Consider the following 9981-nt stretch of genomic DNA (forward strand, 5'->3'; position numbering starts at 1 on the left):
CAGGTTCGATGTCCCTTTTTTGCCGAAGCTACTAGGGGACCACAAATGCTCCCGGCATCCCCCTTGGCGTTAGCCAAGGTATCTGCCCGCAGAGCCGATAACGGTAGGTACCCTGCCAAAGCAGGAGTACCCGGGGTGTTTGCAGGGAGATGCGGAACCTAATGGCCACACACACCTCCCCTAGACCGCCAGGAGGGACACCCAGAAGGGCTACCGCATCCTGACAAATCCTGTGAACACATAACACGCAAAAAGTGACACAGTGAGACAAAAAGAAATAAATAAGTGAATGTGTGCAGATATACTGCCCGGACATCCGGCCGGATCTATAAAAATGTCTCTGATCCTAGCCAGAAGGCCGGGAATCAAGAGGTGAGTGCCACAAGGTGAAGAGATTATGGTGCCCGTGATTCAACTCAGTGAGCCAGTACTCCCAGTGAGTTTCGGCACCTCAGGGTCACCACTCCCCGAGGCTCAAAAGTACCTCGGCTCTAGACCCTCTCAGCCTCATGGCGAGACCTGGAGGGAACAGGTCACATCGGGGCAGCCGTCGAGCTGATTCCTCAGAACCAGCCCAGGAAAGCCCTGGTACACCTGCATCCTCCATGCAGCACCCATCCCCACTAGCCCCATACCGGCGTAGTTTGCCACCGGCATGAAAACTGATAAGAATAGATACTACACTTAATCTTAGCCAAAAGGCAGAGAAGCTGTTTCAGGTTACTTGCCCCTCATCAGTACAGAGCAGGGTGAACTGGCTTGGCTGAGATGAGGGGCCTTAGACCACACCAAACCACATCCGCCAGCACCCCCCTCCCTGGTACTGATGCGGTACATGGGTGACACTCCACCACGTCCGCCAGCAAGCGGAAAAAAATAAAGAATAGTTTTCACCTGCTGCAGGCGCCGCACGCATCTGCACGGCGCCCGGCACAATGTTCACGACCGCCAGCACCCCCTCCCTCCTAGGTGGTGTAGGCAGGCGGTGCGATGCCTAGCAATCCTCCAGCCCCTGGCCGTCACAGCACCACAGACAGCATGGCTGCCACCACCGGTCCGCCGACATGCTGGCTAGGAGTCTCCCCCCCCCCACCCGGTCTGCACCTGCCGCTGGATAGGAATAAAAGTAGGACCAGAGTGCAGCCTCTGGCAATGCATTCAGAACTTTAGCGACAGCAAGCAAGCACAAGGGACTCGGGAGACTGGGGTGCATCTGACCCCTGTAAGGTACTACCGTTGGGGGAAAGGGGGTGCTTAGGCTCTGGGGGGTGCCATTGGCAGGAGGATGATCCTCCTTATATATGATGAAGGTGCTACTGATGTATGATGATGAGGTGCTGCACCCCCATCATCCATCAGCAGGATCATCCTCCTGCCATTAGCACCCCCATCATCCATCAGCAGGATCATCCATCAGCAGATCATCCTCCAGCCATTAGCACCCCCATCGTACCGGATGATGGGAGCGCCACTGCCAGGAGGATTATCCTGCTAATGCATGATGAGGGTGTTACTGATGTATGATGAGGATGCTACTGATGTATGATGGGGATGCTGCACCCCCATCATCCTGGATGATGGGGGGGGGGGGGGTGCCACTGGCAGGAGGATGATCCTCCTAATGTATGATGAGGGTGCTACTGATGAATGATGGGGGTGCTGCACCCCCATCATCCATCAGCAGGATCATCCTCTTGCCATTAGCACCCCCATCATCCATCAGCATAATCATCCTCCTGCCATTAGCACCCCCATCATACCGGATGATGGGGGCGCCACTGCCAGGAGGATTATCCTGCTGATGCATGATGAGGGTGTTACTGATGTATGATGTGGATACTGCACCCCCATCATCCTGGATTATGTGGGAGGGGGTGCCACTGGCAGGAGGATGATCCTCCTAATGTATGATGGGGGTGCTGCACCCCCATCATCCATCAGCAGGATCATCCTCCTGCCATTAGCACCCCCATCATCTATCAGCAGAATCATCCTCCTGCCATTAGCACCCCCATCATACTGAATGATGGAGGCGCCACTGCCAGGAGGATTATCCTGCTGATGTATGATGAGGGTGTTACTGATGTATGATGAGGATGCTACTGATGTATGATGGGGATGCTGCACCCCCATCATCCTGGATGATGGGGGGGGGGGGTGCCACTGGCAGGAGGATGGTCCTCCTAATGTATGATGAGGGTGCTACTGATGAATGATGGGGGTGCTGCACCCCCATCATCCATCAGCAGGATCATCCTCCTGCCATTAGCACCCCCATCATCCATCAGCAGGATCATCCTCCTGCCATTAGCACCCCCATCATACTGGATGATGGGGCGCCACTGCCAGGAGGATTATCCTGCTGATGTATGATGAGGATGCTACTGATGTATGATGGGGATGCTGCACCCCAATCATCCTGGATGATGGGGGGTGCCACTGGCAGGAGGGTGATCCTCCTTATGTATGATGAAGGTGCTACTGATGTATGATAGGGGTGCTGCACCACCATCATCAGGATCATCCTCCTGCCAGTATCACCCCCATCATCCATCAGCAGGATAATCCTCCTTCCAGTAGAACCCCATTATCCATTGGCAGCACCATCCTCCTGGATGGTAGTGGTGCTACTGCCAGGAGGATGATCCTGCTGATGGATGATGAGGGTGCTACTGCCAGGAGGATGATCCTACTGATGGATGATGAGGGTGCTACTGGCAGGAGAATTATCCTGCTGATGGATGATGGGGGTGCTACTGTCAGGAGGATGATCCTGCTGATGGATGATGAGGGTGCTACTGGCCTCCGCCCTGGCAGTAGCACCCCCATCATACATCGGCACGATCATCCTCCCGGCAGTACCACCCCAATCATCCATGTTGATGACCTATGTCGATGACCAGCGTTTCTTAATTTTTTTTTTCTAAAATTGGTAACAATGGCTGGTTGTGACGGAGTGTTTTTTGTAATAAAATATTTTTTCCCATGGTGTGTGTGTGTGTTTTTTTTTTATATTTACTTTACAGGCTTAGTAGCGTAAGCCGTCTTATAGACAGAATCCATTACTAAGCTGGGCTTGGCATTAGTCCCAAAACCAGCTAGCGCTAACCCCCAATTTTTACCATGGTACCCACTGCCCCAGGGGTGCCGGGAAGAGTTGGTACCAACATGCCCGGAGCATCAAATACGGCGCTCCTGTGTCTAGGCGGTAACAGGCTGGCATTATTTAGGCTGGGGAGGGCCAGTAACAATGGTCCTAGCCCACCCTGGTAACATCAGGCTGTTGATGTTTCACTGGTATCTGGCTGAGAATGAAAAGGGGAACCACCCATGTTTTTATTAATTTAGAAAAATATAAAAAGTGTGTCGTCCCGTCTTTTTATTCTCAGCACGATTTTAACAAAACATCAACAGCCTGATGTTACCAGGGTGGGCTAGGACCATTGTTACTGGCCCTCCCCAGCCTAAATAATGCCAGCTTGTTACCACCTAGGCACAGGAGTGCCATATTTGATGCTCCGAGCCTGTTGGTACCGGCTTTTCCTAGCACCCCTCGGGCAGTGGGTACCTGGGTAATAATTGGGGATTAGCGCTAGCTGGTTTTTAGGCTAGCCGGAAAAGTAAAAAAAAAAAAAAACACACAACACACAGAAAAAAACATTTTATTACAAAAAAACACTCCCACAGCCCTTATTAACATTTCATTTAAAGGAATACTCCGGAGTAATTGTTTCATCTCCCCTGTGCTCAGCTGGGACGGGCACAGGTTGACTAGAAAGGGAGCTTGAGCCCCTGCGGCCCTTTGGATATCTCTCCTACAAGTTCCCTGGGCAATGGTGAGTTGTCTGTGATCATTATATGGCAGGGGTGTCCAAACTCCAGCTGTTGTAAAACTACAACTCCCAGCATGTTGGACTATATAGTAGTATATAGTAATGGTAAGTGTTTCCCAACCAGGGGGCCTCCAGCTGTTGTAAAACCACAACTCCCAGCATGTTGGACTATGTAGTATAGGTCAGTGTTTCCCAAACAGTGTGTCTCCAGCTGTTGCTAAACTACAACTTTCAGCATGCCCAGACAGACAACGGCTGTCCGGGCATGCTGGGAGTTGTAGTTTTGAAACATCTGGAGGGCCACAGTTTGGACACCACTGTTATATGGGCATTTATATAAATTATTATGAGATGTGCCCTTTTTTTTCTGTTCAGCCCCTGCCCCCCAAAATGTCTGTGCTCGTCCCTGGTGCCCGGGCTGCAAAAGTATACAAAACAAACTTGAACTCACCTGCCTACGCTCCCCCATTGCTCCGATATCGCCGTCCCGTTCTCTGGTCCCTGTCTCTACCTCTTCCTGTGGGTCATGACTCACGCTGTGCTCAGCGTATCACCGGCCGCAGCAGGGCTATAGTATGTTGCGGTATTATATTCATAGGGTACAGCGTGTAGCAGTATTTAGAGGATACAGTGTCTGGTTGAGTTATATTAATTATTGTTTTCACATAGAGGCTCAGAATCCGCCGACACAATGAGGAGCAATCTAGGTTCTACAGAGTGAAAAATTTAGCTGGAACAAGTCCCGGTGGTATGTACTAACTGAATTAGATAAGGAAAAACTATAGAGAAGATGTCACCTGTAATCACTGATATTATTGTGTATTCTCCTCACTATAGAGAAGACGTCACCTGTAATCACTGATATTATTGTGTATTCTCCTCACTATATAGAAGACATCACCTGTAATCACTGAAATCATTGTGTATTCTCCTCACTATAGAGAAGACTTCACCTGTAGTCACTGATATCATTATGTATTCTCCTCACTATAGAGAAGATGTCACCTGTAATCACTGATAACATGGTGTATTATCCTCACTATGTCCTATCAGAGCTGGAGTCTGCAGTGATGATGGATAAAACAACAACTCACAGCATAACCTTAGCACTGCTTAGGTCATACTGGGAGCTGTTGTTTTACATGGTAAAAACGTATTCCCCTTACTTTTCCCTTACTTGACAATTGTGTGTTTTTAATATGTAGATCACACAGAAAATCCAATTATTTAAAATCAACCAATGACCTAATTATTGATAAAAAAATATATATTGTACAGCGCACAATAATCCGAGTGAGGTCTCACTAGTGTTTTGTACAGCGGCATGAACACTTCTCTCTCTAAGGCTAATATCTCTCCCTATACACCCATGAGCACTTCTCTTTTTCTACTGCTTATACCTGTCCCTATACACCCATGAGAAATGTCTTCTTTCTACTGCTTATACCTCTCCCTATACATCCAAGCATTCTCCTAGCATTTCCTGCTGCTCTATTAAATTGTCTTCCTACCTTTTAAGTCTTCTGAAATAAATCCCTTTCCTCAGATACTGAGGTCAGGACTGTTTCAAATATTCTATATTCTGCCCGAGGGTTTTTACGCATAAGTTGCATTATTTGGAAACTTATCCACATTAAATTTAAGTTGGCAGAGTTTGAACCATTCTTCTAGTTTTCCTAAATCCTTTTCCATTTGGCGTTTCCCTCAAGGAACATCAACCCTGTTACATATCTTTGTGTCATCAGCAAAAAGACCAAAAGCATCAAGACCTTTTACAATATAACTTATGAAGATATTAAACAAAATGGGTCCCAGTACCGATCCCTGATGTACCCCACTGGTAACAAGACCTTGTTCTGAATATTCTCCATTGACTACAACCATCTGTTGTCTGTCCCTCAACCACTATCTAATCCATTCAACAATATGGGAGTCCAAGCTCAATGACTGTAGATTATTGATAAGTCTTCTATATGGGACAGTGTCAAAAGCCTTACTAAAATCTAGATATGGATGTCTACTGCACCTCGGCCATCTATTATTTTAGTCACCCAATCAAAAAAAATGTATACAATGACCTTTCCAGTTTTACCACAACAAACGTTGCATGGTGATGCCATAAAGTGGGTGGTTTACATAAAAGCTTAAACCATGGGACATATGTATTTTTATGGCCTGTTTGCCATATAATACAGAGGCATCCAACTAATGAGAAATTACACACTGGGAAAACCAGTCTATCCATACAATTAGCAACATATGATAAGCGCAAGAAACAAATTATATGTTTTCATTGTGTCCTCTTTTTTTCCCGATTGAGTTTCATAAAGCAAAGTCTGAAGGGAATATTCCACCATGCCACATGGAGCATAAGTCAAAGAGACCAAGTGGATACCAGCAAAGGAAAGCAAAGGAGGCAAAAATTGAATCAATCAAAACTCTTGCTGGATCCATGCTCAAATATGTCAAAAGACCAGATGATGGCCAGGGTTCATCAAAAGACACCACGCCAATTGATCAAGCTGAGTCTTCTGATGCTTTTTTGCGAAAGCTTTCGCCAGAGGAGCAAGAAGTGGAAATGGCAGAATCCGAAGAAGAACAAGGAGGGAAATAGAAGAACTTCAAGCAGAACAGCAAGGAATGGAAATGACAGAATCTGAAGTAGAAGAGAGTGCTGAAAGTGACTCAAGCCATAGTCCTTATACTATGAAAGAGATGAGTGCAGTAAAGGAGAAAGATCTGCAAATTTTATCTGATGTGTCCTTCTGGGAGATACCGGTTCCAGATCATTTTCGGGTAGAAATTGTGAAAAGAGGAAGTGCTTCTTTCCAGAACAAAGATGATCCTTTTAGTGTCACAAAAAGCCCTGATCCAAGGCCTGATGCAAAAGCTGCTGCAAAGGGAGAAGTGCGTCAACTTTCAAAAGGATGGTTTTATAAGGTCATGCCAAACGGAGAGAAAATTCTGAGGACATGGATGGTTTACTCACTTGTCAGTAGGAATTTATACTGCTTTTGCTGCCGACTCCTTGCAATCTGTACTACAGATACAACATCTAAATTTGTCACTGGGTTTCAGAAGTGGTGGAAACTGAGCCCAAAAGTATATTATCATGAGACATCCGAAAAGCACTTACACTGCCTAGAAAAGTGGAAAACTTTGGCAGCAGGACTACGGCTGCAAGAAACCATTGATGCCCAAACTATTTCTAGGATGGAGACCGATAAGAAAAAGTGGAGGGACATTTTGCACAGATTGCTTGACATAACATTGTTTCTTGCCAAGCAGAATCTGGCATTTCGTGGCCACAAGGAAGATGAGTCTTCATTGAATAAAGGGAACTTTCTTGAGATGGTTGAGATTCTTTCCAAGTATGATCCAGTACTGAAAGATGTAAGGTGAACTTCAGAAGAGATGGGAATATCGGCGCTGACCAAGGAGAGGACAATAGAGCCAGGTGTGTAGCGAACAGATTTAATCCAATGCGACGCGTTTCACCGCGCTTGCGCGGTTTCATCAGGCATGCCTGATGAAACCGCGCAAGCGCGGTGAAACGCGTCGCATTGGATTAAATCTGTTCGCTACACACCTGGCTCTATTGTCCTCTCCTTGGTCAGCACCGATATTCCCATCTCTTCTGAAGTTCACCTTATATCTCTCCGCTATCTCTGGGAAGGCTGCAGACCGAGATCATCATATCAAACGCACATCTTGGTTGTGTGGGAGTACGCACAACCTGGCAGGGTGAGCCTTTACTTTTCCCTCCCCTCCCACACACCTGTGATCCTGTTGGTTCTTCACAAGGGAGCGCCTGTTTCTCTCTTTGCTTTCCAGTACTGAAAGAACACCTAATTAGGTTAAAGCAGCACACCTGTCACCTTAATGTGTCTGTCTCCTATCTTTCGCCACAAACTCAGAATGAGTTTATAAGTGTCCTGGCAAATCATTTGAAGGAGAAGATTGTAACGGACATAAAGTCTGCATTGTACTTTGGAATCATGTTTGACAGCACACCTGATGTTTCACATACTGATCAGATGTCTGAAGTGATCAGATATGTACGCATCACCAACAGGAAAGTTGAGGTGAAAAGTATTTTTAGGATTTTTGCCTTTAAAAGGGAAAAAAAAGCTGCTGACCTCAGTTCGGACATTCTTAAAAAAAACTTGAAAGTGATGGCCTAGACATAATGATGTGCCGCTCTCAGGGTTATGATAATGCTGCTACTATGGCTGGAATCCATGGAGGTGTACAATCCATTCTGAAGGAAAAAAACAGGAAGGCTATTTTTAATGGATGTGTGGACCATTCCCTTAATTTGTGTGGTCAGCACTCTTTTGCTGAAAATGCATCTTGTGTGACCTTTTTTGGAACTCTGCAGACAATGTTTACTTTTTTTGCTGCTTCCACCCATCGATGGGATGTGTTAATTGAGCATACCGGAGTGTCAGTAAAAAGACTGTCCACAACACGCTGGAGTGCTCATCATGCTGCAGTTAAGCCTGTAAAAGAAAAAATTTGACATGTTTGTATTGGTACTTGAAGCTCTTTGTGAACCGTGTGAAAATCTGGACACAAGAGGAGCAGCACAAGGTCTTCTACCTGCGGTCTGTGACTTTACTTTTCATTGCTACCTGCACTTCTGGTCTGATGTACTGAGGGAGGTTGATGATGCACAGCAGTACTTGCAGACTAAGGGCTTAAGTCTGGATAAAGTGGTGACAAAGCTTGAGACACTAAGACTTTTTCTGTGTGAAGAGTGCAGTCACCTAGTCGAAAATGCAATTCAGCAGGCACTTTTAAAAGCTGATGAACATGGAATTGCAGTAGAGAGAAGAGCCAGGTTCAAGAAGAGGATGGCAGGGGAACTGGCAAGAGATTTTGGAAGCATAAGTCTCCAAGAAGAAAATAAGAGGGCGATGCTTGAGTGCATTGATCGCTTTCATTCGGAACTCCAGACCAGATTAACCCCTTAAGGACTCAGCCCATTTTGGCCTTAAGGACAATTTAATTTTTACGTTTTCATTTTTTCCTCCTCGCCTTCTAAAAATCAGAACTCTTTTATATTTTCATTCACAGACTAGTATGAGGGCTTGTTTTTTGCGCGACCAGTTGTCCTTTGTAAAGACATCACACATTATATCATAAAATGTATGGTGCAACCAAAAAACACTATTTTTGTGGGGAAATTAAAACGAAAAACGCAATTTTGCTAATTTTGGAAGGTTTCGTTTTCACGCCGTACAATTTATGGTAAAAATGACGTGTGTTCTTTATTCTGAGGGTCAATACGATTAAAATGATACCCATTATTACATACTTTTATATTATTGTTGCGCTTAAAAAAAATCACAAACTTTTTAACCAAATTAGTACGTTTAAAATCCCTTTATTTTGATGACCTCTAACTTTTTTATTTTTCCGTATAAGCGGCGGTATGGGGGCTCATTTTTTGCGCCATGATCCATACTTTTTTTTGATACCACATTTGCATATAAAAAACTTTTAATACATTTTTATAATTTTTTTTTAAATAAATTGTATTAAAAAAAGTAGGAATTTTGGACTTTTTTTTTTTTCGTTCACGCCGTTCACCGTACGGGATCATTAACATTTTATTTTAATAGTTTGGACATTTACGCATGCGGCGATACCAAATATGTCTATAAAAAAAAATTTTACGCTTTTTGGGGGTAAAATAGGAAAAAACTGACGTTTTACTTTTTTATTGGGGGAGGGGATTTTTCACTTTTTTTTTACTTTTACTTTTACATTTTTTTACCTTTTTTTTTACACTTGAATAGTCCCCATAGGGGACTATTCATAGCAATACCATGATTGCTAATACTGATCTGTTCTATGTATAGGACATAGAACAGATCAGTGTTTTCGGTGATCTTCTGCTCTGGTCTGTTCGATCACAGACCAGAGCAGGAGACGCCGGGAGCCGGACGGAGGAAGGAGAGGGGACCTCCGTGCGGCGTTATGAATGATCGGATCCCCGCAGCAGCGCTGCGGGCGATCCGATCATTCATTCAAATCGCGCACTGCCGCTGTTACGCCGAGCGCTCCGGGTCCCCGCTCCTCCCCGGAGCGCTCACGGCGTCTCTCTCCCTGCAGCGCCCCGGTCAGTCCCGCTGACCGGGAG

The 9981-nt window shown here is 45.5% G+C and overlaps 1 non-coding gene and 1 pseudogene across 1 annotated transcript; one reads left to right on the plus strand and one right to left on the minus strand.

Annotated features, from left to right (window-relative positions):
* Positions 1 to 527: 527 nt before the first annotated feature.
* LOC130267973 (U2 spliceosomal RNA) lies at positions 528 to 714 on the minus strand. The gene has a single exon (XR_008843355.1). It is a non-coding gene; the product is annotated as a U2 spliceosomal RNA (small nuclear RNA).
* A 5765-nt stretch (positions 715 to 6479) lies between these two features.
* On the plus strand, positions 6480 to 8355 carry LOC130367423 (zinc finger MYM-type protein 1-like; annotated as a pseudogene).
* The last annotated feature ends 1626 nt before the right edge of the window (positions 8356 to 9981 follow it).

The sequence above is a fragment of the Hyla sarda genome, chromosome 4, assembly GCF_029499605.1.
Source record: "Hyla sarda isolate aHylSar1 chromosome 4, aHylSar1.hap1, whole genome shotgun sequence".
NCBI lineage: Eukaryota > Metazoa > Chordata > Amphibia > Anura > Hylidae > Hyla > Hyla sarda.